Below are 10678 nucleotides of genomic sequence, written 5' to 3'. Positions count from 1 at the left end.
ACAAAGTCCTGACCAAAAAACTTATCTTGGAATATCACGTAGCTTGAGGGGCAGTGGAGAAATCTGCATTTGGTACTATTATATAGACCTTTATTATTTAAACCTTCATAATTAATTGTTGCCAACCATTGTGAAACATAGATTATATTAATCAAAGTCCATAAATAAAATGAGCTCAATGAGCATGATGAATGTTTATAAATCTGGCTGTATGTGTAGGAATGTGTTTCTGAGGCTGTCTGAATCTTACTGAAACCATGGTCTAGAAATCCAGGGAAAGTTGACATCTCCTAGTGGTCAAAAAATTAAAGACAAAGTTATACATATGTCTTTGTCTGTTCAGGTTGCTGTGACAGACTACGGTGGACTAGGGGGCCTTTAAACAACAAAATTTTATTTTTTTATGATTCTGGAGGCTGGGAAATTCAAGATCAAGGTACTGGCAGATTTGGTGTCTGGTGAGAGAGCCCACTTGCTGGTTCATACATGGATGGCTGTCTTTTCACATGGTAGAGGGGCAAAGGAGCTTTCTAAAGTCTTTTGTAAGGGCACTAATCCCATTCATGAGAGCTCTACCCTCATGAACTAATCACTTTCCAAAGGCTTCACCTCCAAGTACTAATACATTGGAAATTGGGGCTCAACATATGAATTTGGGGGAAACACAAACATTCAGTTTACAGTAGCATAGAACTACTGGAATATATGAACAAAGCCAGCTGGATGATCTTGGTTCATGCCTAATGTCCGAGCGAGCTACTGATACCACCCACTTTTACTCAGAAGGATACCAGTATGGACAGCATTTTTATCCATTTGGGCGGCTATAGCAAAATATCATAGACTGGGTAGCTTATAATCAAAAGAAACTTATTTCTCACATTCCTGGATTCTGGAAGTCCAAGATCAGGTGCCAGCTTGATCAAGGGGGGTTTGCTTCCTAGGTAATACATGGTTGTCTTGTTGCTGTATCCTCACGTAGTGTATGTAGAAAGCTAGGGGTCTCTCTTGAGCTTCTTTAGAAGACACAAATTCCATTTACCAAGGCTCCACTCTCATGACTTAAGTATCTCCCAAAGGCCTCACTCCCCCAATAATATCATCACATTCATATTAAAATTTCATCATAAGGACACAAACATTTCAGACTATAAGGACAATAAAATCTTATATACATATGTCATCAGTCTAGGATATGTGGCCGATCAGTGTAAACTCCTGTCAGTATCATTATTAGATGAGGCCTAGGGGTCGCACAGAGTCGGACACGACTGAAGCGACTTAGCAGCAGCAGCAGCAGCAGTACTATAGAGGCTTCCCAGGTGGCGCTAGTGGTAAAGAATCTTCCTGCCAATGCAGGAGAGGCAGGAGATGCAGGAGATGCAGGTTCAAGCCCTGGCTAGGGAAGATACCCTGGAGGAGGAAATGGCAACCCAGTCTAGTGTTCTTGCCTGGATAATCCCATAGACAGAGGAACCTGGTGGGCTACAGTCCATGGGTTACAAAGAGTTGGACACAACTGAGTAACTGAGCACCCACGCAGTACTATAGAAGACAGGAGAAATAGGCTGCACTGGAGGTGAAAAGAAAGATGAAAAGGAAGACAGATCCCATAAAAAGGTAAATCTTCTGATAGGCAAACCCTTTCTTTATTCTCTAGGCAACAGAATCTACTACACCTCTGATATCTGAAATAAATGTGTCAAATATGAGAGGTATGTGAAGTGTTTGAATGAGAATGTGTGATTTATTAGAACACATGCATATTTATTATTATTCAGCCTTTACTAACTGCATTTTCTTAGCTACTAGAAATAGAAAAATGAAGAAACAAAGGATTCTGCTTTCAGGGAATACTAGATCTACCCTTATGACAGAGAGTGAGGAGGAACTGAAGAGCCTCTTGATAAAAGTGAAAGAGGAAAGTGAAAGGACTGGCTTAAAACTCAACATTCATTTTGATGTTTGGCAAAACTAATACAATTATGTAAAGTTTAAAAAGAAAATAAAATTAAAAAAAAAACTCAACATTCAAAAAACTTGGATCATGGCATCTGGTCCCATCACTTCATGGCAAATAGGTGGGGAAACATTGGAAACAGTGACAGACTTTATTTTCTTGGGCTCCAAAATCACTGCAGATGGTGACTGCAGTCATGAAATTAGGAGATGCTTGCTCCTTGGAAGAAAAGTTATGACCAACTTAGCATATGAAAAAGCAGAGACATTACTTTGCCAACAAGGGTCCATCTAGTCAAAGCTATGGTTTTTCCAGTAGTCATGTATGGATGTGAGAGTTGGACCATTAAGAAAGCTGAGCACTGAAGAGTTGATACTTTTGAACTGTGGTGTTGGAGAAGACTCTTGGGAGTCCCTTGGACTGCAGGGAGATCAGACCAGTCAATCCTAGGGGAGGTCAGTTCTGAATGTTCCTTGGAAGGACTGATGCTGAGGCTGAAACTCCAATACTTTGGCCACCTTATGCGAAGAGGTGACTCATTGGAAAAGACACTGATGCTATGAAAGATTGAAGGCAGGAGGAGAAGGGAATGACAGAGGATGAGATGATTAGATGGCATCACCTACTTGATGGACATGCGTTTGAGCGAGCTCCGGGAGTTGGTGATGGACAGGGAAGCCTGGCGTGCTGAAGTCCATGGGGTCACAGTCAGGCACGACTGAATGACTGAATTGAACTGAGATCTACCTCAGTGTGTATTAACAAGTTCTCTTCAGTCTTGGAGTAATTTTCATATTCCAAGTTACAGGATATCCTTACTCCCTAAATCACTTCTCTTAAGGCACTCTAACATATACTTAGAAAAGATCTTGAGCTCCTGATATATTTATGAAAACATAGAGCATCAAGCTGAAATGGAAAAAGTTTAGGCAATCACCTAGAACTTTCCATTCAACAAAACTTTTAATTTCCTGTAATGATACAAATATTCTGTGCTTATACTGTCTGATGCCATAGCCACTAGCCACATGTAGTTATTGAACACTTGACATTGACTAGGCCAACTTAGCAACTGATTTTTAAATGTTATTGAATATAAGTATAGATTGCTACATAGCTAGTGGATACTGTTTTAGATGGTACAGATTCTAGAGCTTTTTTTGCTCAACTAAAATAGTCAAAGTTTTTGCTGATTTTTGTTTTTTTTTCACTTGGATGTTTTAGCACTGTGGGGATATAAGTTGTTTAGTTGCTAAGTTGTGTCTGACTCTTTTATGACCCCATGGACTGTAGCCTGCCAGCTTCCTCTGTCCGTGGGATTTGCCAGGCAAGAATACTGGAGTGGGTTGCCATTTCTTCTCCAGGGGATCTTCCCAGCCCAGGTATCAAACCCGAGTCTCCTGAATTGACTAGCAGATTCTTTACCACTGAGCCACCTGGGAAGCCTGTGGGGCTATAACATATGTCCTAAATGAAAGTGGGTAAATTATAGGAATGACAACTGAAGAATTTATGTTTTTAATGGGAGAAATGTATTAATTCACTTAGTGAAGTGAGATTTAGTGAGTATAACTGTGTGCTGGGCACAGTGATGGGATATGATGTGTACGTATATTTGCACCAGGGGATCATAGGAACTCAGGATAAATAATTCATCTGTTCTGGTAATGGATATCATTAGTGCCTATATTGGAATATTTTTCCTACTCTTCTTTCCTTTCCCTGACACCAAATCAGGTGTATCAGAAGTTTCTGACTGTTTAAGCCTTAAAGTAAACAGAGGTCAGGCAATATCTCTGTGCTGTGAAAGGGGACTTACATGTCCTGATGTGACTGAGACTAAGGTATTTAATTTCCTGTCCATTAAAGAAAAATATTGAGAAGCCCAGACAGGAAAGATTTAGAGACATTTCTTATGAAGATTAACTTACTGGTGAGGTATCATTTATAAAAATAAGAAAAAAATCAAGAAAACGATAGAGACTTCATCTATTTTTTAATATCTGTACTTTGGAGGGAGATATAATGATATTCCTGGCACGACAATTTGCCCTCCGGAACCATCAAACATTGTAAATGCTATTAGGTAGGATTATTTAAATATGGTCATATATCTTTACCTTTCTGGTCAATCACAATGTCTGTTATTTTTTTCAGATAATTTAGTTTACTTCTGAATATTTTAAATATAATGAAAACAAAAAATATAACAGTTTTGTTTTCAAAACTCTCTTTGAGGTATCAACTATTAAAAGATGGGGGTTTTGTATAAAAAAACCACAATGGAGTGGTTTATTGAATATTTACAATGTTTACACCTCCAATATTAATTAAATTCTACTTAGTTTTAAAGGATGGAAGTGCATAAAACAAGGAGCTGTTGGAAGCATCTTCAAAGTCGGAACCCCCACAGATGAAACCGTGGCACTAGACACTGACCCAGTGTCCATGGTGGTGGGGTAGGGGCGGTGGGTTAGTTGCTCAGTTGTGTCCAACCCTTGTGACCTTATGGGTTCACTGCCAGGCTCCTCTGTCCATGGGATTTCCCAGGCAAGAATATTGGTGTGGATTACCATTTCCTTCTCCATCTGTTATTTTTTTTTAAATAATTTTTTTTTTTTTTTTTTTTAATGTAACCCAACTGTCTGAAAGTCTTCAGGCCTCTTGGGGTCATTCTTTTATTTAACATTAAAAAAAAAAATGTCTTAAGTTCCCATTCTATGTAACAGCAAGTTCTAGTTTTAACATACCTTTATTTCTTTTTCTTTTCTTTCTTCTTTTTAATCTGTGCTTCCTATTCCTTAAAAGGATTGGAAAAGGGAGGGTGGGGTGTTTGGAAGTTTTTTTAAGGGGCTCTGAGCAACCGAGCCCATCATTTCATTAAGCCTTAATTTTCATCTTCCCCAGAGGATACTGTCTTTGTACGGCAGCTGGCTAGAATTCAGGATTGTCACTTAACTGAGAACAGGGTAAACTGAATACTGATGATCTGTTTTCCTGAAGCCTGGGTAGTTCTTTAAGATCCAGGCCCCTGGGTAATCTTTGTTGAAAGAAAGTCTAAAGACCCACCTGTAGCTTTTCTACACTAAGCCAGTAATCCCCTGGATTTGAGGGGAGGAGGGGTAGACGAGATCATCCCCATGCATTTTAGGAGTCAGCACCTGAGGCAGCTGACCTCTGCATTGTTTTCTTTAATTTTTATTTTTTTAGGTCATTCTATTTTTTTTCTTAAATTGACATATATTTGATTTATAATGTTGTGTTAGTTTCAGGTGTACAGTCGAGTGATTCGTGTGTGTGTGTGTGTGTGTGTGTGTGTGTGTGTGTATGTTCCTTTTCAGATTCTTTTCCATTAACTGCTACTAGAAGATATTGAATATAGTTTCCTGTGCTATATAGTAGGTTCTTGTTTATTTTATATATAGTAGTCTGTATATGTTAATCCCAAATTCCTAATTTACTCCTCCCCTCCACCTCTGCCCTTTGGTAACCATAAATTTGTTTTCTATGTCTGTCTCTTTCTGTTTCTGGAATAAGTGCTTTTATGTCATTTTTAAAGATTCTACATATAAGTGATATCTTATGATATTTGTCTTTCTCTGCCTGACTTCACTTAGTATAATAATCTCTAGGTCCATCCATGTTCCTGCAAATGGCATTATTTCACTGTTTTTTTATGGCTGAGTAATATTTCATTGGAGAGTGAAAAAATTGGCTTAAAGCTCAACATTCAGAAAATGAAGATCATGGCATCCAGTCCCATCACTTCATGGCAAATAGATGGGGAAACAGTGGAAACAGTGTCAGACTTTATTTTGGGGGGCTCCAAAATCACTGCAGATGGTGATTGTAGCCATGAAATTAAAAGATGCTTACTCCTTGGAAGGAAAGTTATAACCAACCTAGATAGCATATTGCAAAGCAGAAACATTACTTTGCCAACAAAGGTGCGTCTAGTCAAGGCTATGGTTTTTCCAGTGGTCATGTATGGATGTGAGAGTTGGACTGTGAAGAAAGCTGAGTGCCAAAGAATTGATGCTTTTGAACTGTGGTGTTGGAGAAGACTCTTGAGAGTCCCTTGGACTGCAAGGAGATCCAACCAGTCCACTCTTTTTTTTTTTTTTAAACTTTACAATATTGTATTAGTTTTGCCAAATATCGAAATGAATCCGCCACAGGTATACCCGCGTTCCCCATCCTGAACCCTCCTCCCTCCTCCCTCCTCCCTCCCCTCCCCTCCCTCTGGGTCGTCCCAGTGCACCAGCCCCAAGCATCCAATACCGTGCATCGAACCTGGACTGGCGACTCGTTTCATACATGATATTATACATGTTTCAATGCTATTCCCCCAAATCTCCCCACCCTCTCCCTCTCCCACACAGTCCATAAGACTGGTCTATACATTGGTGTCTCTTTTGCTGTCTCATACACAGGGTTATTGTTAGCATCTTTCTAAATTCCATATATATGTGTTAGTATACTGTATTGGTGTTTTTCTTTCTGGCTTACTTCACTCTGTATAATAGGTTCCAGTTTCATCCATCTCATTAGAACTGATTCAAATGTATTCTTTTTAATCACTGAGTAATACTCCATTGTGTATATGTACCACAGCTTTCTTATCCATTCATCTGCTGATGGGCATCTAGGTTGCTTCCATGTCCTGGCTATTATAAACAGTGCTGCGATGAACATTGGGGTACACGTGTCTCTTTCCCTTCTCCAACCAGTCCATTCTAAAGGAGATCAGTCCTGGATGTTCTTTGGAAGGACTGATGCTAAAGCTGAAACTCCAGTACTTTGGCCACCTCATGCGAAAACTTGACTCATTGGAAAAGAGTCTGATGCTGGGAGGGGTTGGGGGCAGGAGGAGAAGGGGATGACAGAGGATGAGATGGCTGGATGGTATCACTGACTTGATGGACGTGAGGTTGAGTGAACTCTGGGAGTTGGTGATGGACAGGGAGGCCTGGCTTGCTGCAATTCATGGGGTCACAAAGACTCGGACACGACTGAGCGACTGAACTGAACTGAGCTGAATATTTCATTGTGTGTGTGTATGCTGTATATATATATGCCATATTTTCTTTTTCCCTTCATTTGTTGAATGAAGCTTAGGTTGCTTAGGAAGCCTAGGTTGCTTCTATGTCTTAGCCATTGTAAATAGAGATGCTATGAACTTCTGTGTCTTAGCTATTGTAAATAGAGCTGCTATGAACACTGACATGCATATATCTTTCCAAGTTGCAGTTTTTGTCTTTTCCAGATATATGCCCAGGTGTGGGATTGCTGGCTCATATGGTAACTCTATTTTTAATTTAAGGAACCTCCGTACTGTTCTCCATAGTGGCTGCGCCAATTTGCATTCCCAGCTGCATAGGAGGGTTCCCTTTTTGCCATACCCTCTTCATTATTTATTATTCATAGATTTTTTGATGATGGTCATTCTGGCTGATGTGAGGTGATACCTCATTGTAGTTTTGATTTGCATTTCTATAATAATTAGCCATGTTAAGTATCTTTTCATGTGCCCATTTACCATGTGTAGGTCTTCTTTGGAGAAATGTCTATTTAGGTCTTCTGCCCACTTTTTGATTTTTTTTTGATATTGAGCTGTATGAGCTGTTTGTATATTAAGAAAAAAGTATAGGTAACATTGAATGCAAAGCAAGTAACAATTTACTGAAAATGGCCATTTGGCAAGAATAATTCCAAACACAGCTTTATACACATAATCAGATAAAACTATGGATATGTAGGTGGTAAGCAAGTAGATACATAAAAACAATTTTACAAAATAGACTGTACATGTCTTTTAAATGTATTATATTTATCATTTGCTGTTCTGTACTTAGTCACTCAGTTGTGTCTGACTCTTTGTGATCCCATGGAGTAGCCCACTAGGCTTCTCTGTCCACGGGGATTCTCTGTCAAGAATACTGGAGCGGGTTGCCATGCCCTCCTCCATGGTGTCTTCCCAACTCAGGGACTGAAACCAGGTCTCCCAATTGCAGGCAGATTCTCTACAGTCTGAGCCACCAGGGAAGCCCAGGAATACTGGAGTGGGTAGCCTATCTCTTCTCCAGGGGATCTTCCTGACCCAGGAATCAAATTGGGGTCTCTTGCACTGCAGGTGGATTCTTTAGCAGCTAAGCTACCAAGGAATCCCTATATTTATCATATTTGAATTCAATAGAAAAGTAAGTTGAAGAAATTGCTGAATTGCAGATAAAGTTGAGAGGAAGGTACAAAGATCTCTCATATGCCTTCTGCCCTCACAAATTCTACCCTTCCCCATTATTAACATCACTCACCAGAAAGATACTATTTTTTATATCAAGAATGAACCTACATTGATATATCAGAATTACCCAAAGTTCATATTACCTTGGAGTTCACTCTTGGTGTTATATATTCTATGGGTTTGGGTAAAAATACAATGACACATATCTGCCACTGTATTATACAGAATATTTTCATCATCCTAAAAGTTTGAAACAAAACCTTTCCTTTTTTCTTTTTTGATGCATGTTCCTTTCTAGTAGGAAAGCAGGATTTAATTAACACAAAGTTTGAAATACATGTGTTTAAAGCAAAGCCTTGGATCAAATGTGCCACATTATTTTAGGAGAAATTATATTGAGAATAAGATGTCATATATCCCTTTGCCATTTCCCCGGCAATTTTATTAAGGTCTAATTTGCATATAATTAAATGCACTCATTTAAAAAATAATTTATAGTTTGATGAATTTGGACAAATGTATACACCCATGTCATCACCACCATATTAAAGATATAAAACATTTCCATCACCCCCAAAGTCCTCTATCTCTCCTTTCCCAGCTAATCCCTCTTTCCTACCCCCTAAACCAGTGATCTGCTACCTATCATAGATTGGGTTACTTTTCTAGAGTCTCAAATAAATGTAACCATACAGTATATACTCTTTTATCTGGCTTCTTTTGTGTAATTATCCATGTTTCTCTGTATCATTACTTTATTTTTTTTATTGGTAAGTGTAGTTCATTGTATAAATATACCACATCACCTTTATTGATTTCAGTTCAGTTCAGTCGCTCAGTCGTGTCCGACTCTTTGTGACCGCATGGACTGCAGCAAGCCAGGCCTCCCTGTCCATCACCAACTCCAGGAGTTTACGGAAACTCATGTCCATTGAGTCCATGATGCCATCCAACCATCTCATCCTCTGTTGTCCCCTTCTCCTCCCACATTCAATCTTTCCCAGCATTAGGGTCTTTTCAAATGAGTCAGCTCTTCGCATCAGGTGGCCAAAGTATTGGAGTTTCAGCTTCAGCATCCATCCTTCCAATGAATATTCAACACTAATCTCCTTTAGGATGGACTGGCTGGATCTCCTTGCTGTCCAAGGGACTCTCAAGAGTCTTCTCCAACACCACAGTTCAAAAGCATCAATTCTTCAAAAGCTCAGCTTTCTTTATAATCCAACTCTCACGTCCATACATGATTACTGGAAAAACCATAGCCTTGACTAGACGAACCTTTGTTGGCAAAGTAATGTCTCTGCTTTTGAATATGCTATCTAGGTTGGTCATAACTTTCCTTTCAAAGAGTAAGCATCTTTTAATTTCATAACTACAGTCACCATCTGCAGTGATTTTGGAGCCCCCCCAAAAAAAGTCAGCCACTGTTTCCACTGTTTCCGCATCTATTTGCCATGAAGTGATGGGACCAGATGCTATGATCTTAGTTTTCTGAATGTTGAGCTTTAAGCCAAATTTTTCACTCTGCTCTTTCACTTTCATCAAGAGGCTCTTTAGTTCTTCTTCACTTTCTGCCATAAAGGTGGTGTCATCTGCATATCTGAGGTTATTGATATTTTTCCTGGCAATCTTGATTCCAGCTTGTGCTTCTTCTAGCCTGGTGTTTCTCATGATGTACTCTGCATATAAGTTAAATAAGCAGGGTGACAATATACAGCCTTAACGTACTCCTTTTCCTATTTGGAACCAGTATGTTGTTCCATGTCCAGTTCTAAATGTTGCTTCCTGATCTGCATACAGATTTCTCAAGAGGCAGGTTAGGTGGTCAGGTATTCCCATCTCTTTCAGATTTTTCCACAAGTTTATTGTGATCCACACAGTCAAAGGCTTTGGCATAGTCAATAAAGCAGAAATAGATGTTTTTCTAGAACTTTCTTGCTTTTTCTATGATCCAGTGGATGTTGGCAATTTGATCTCTGGTTCCTCTGCCTTTTCTAAAACCAGCTTGAACATCTGGAAGTTCATGATTTATGTATTGCTGAAGCCTGGCTTGGAGAATTTTGAGCATTACTTTACTAGTGTGTGAGATGAGTGCAACTGTGCAGTAGTTTGAGCATGCTTTGGCATTGCCTTTCTTTGGGATTGGAAAACTGACCTTTTATAGTCCTGTGGCCACTGCTGAGTTTTCCAAATTTGCTGGCTTATTGAATGCATAACTTTCACAGTATCATCTTTGAGGATTTGAAATAGCTCAACTGGAATTTACTTATTGATAATTGGCTGTTTGCATTTTTGGTCTATTATTAAAAAAGAACTCCTGTAAACATTCCTGTCTAGTCAAAGCTATGGTTTTTCCAGTTGTCATGTGTGGATGTGAGAGTTGGACTATAAATAAAGCTGAGCACCAAAGAATTGATTCTTTTGAACTATGGTGTTGGAGAAGACTCTTGAGAGTCCCTTGGACTACAAGGAGA

Source organism: Bison bison, unplaced genomic scaffold, assembly GCF_000754665.1.
Source record: "Bison bison bison isolate TAMUID 2011002044 unplaced genomic scaffold, Bison_UMD1.0 scf7180017864518, whole genome shotgun sequence".
NCBI classification, from domain to species: domain Eukaryota; kingdom Metazoa; phylum Chordata; class Mammalia; order Artiodactyla; family Bovidae; genus Bison; species Bison bison.
This window is presented reverse-complemented; position numbering follows the sequence as displayed.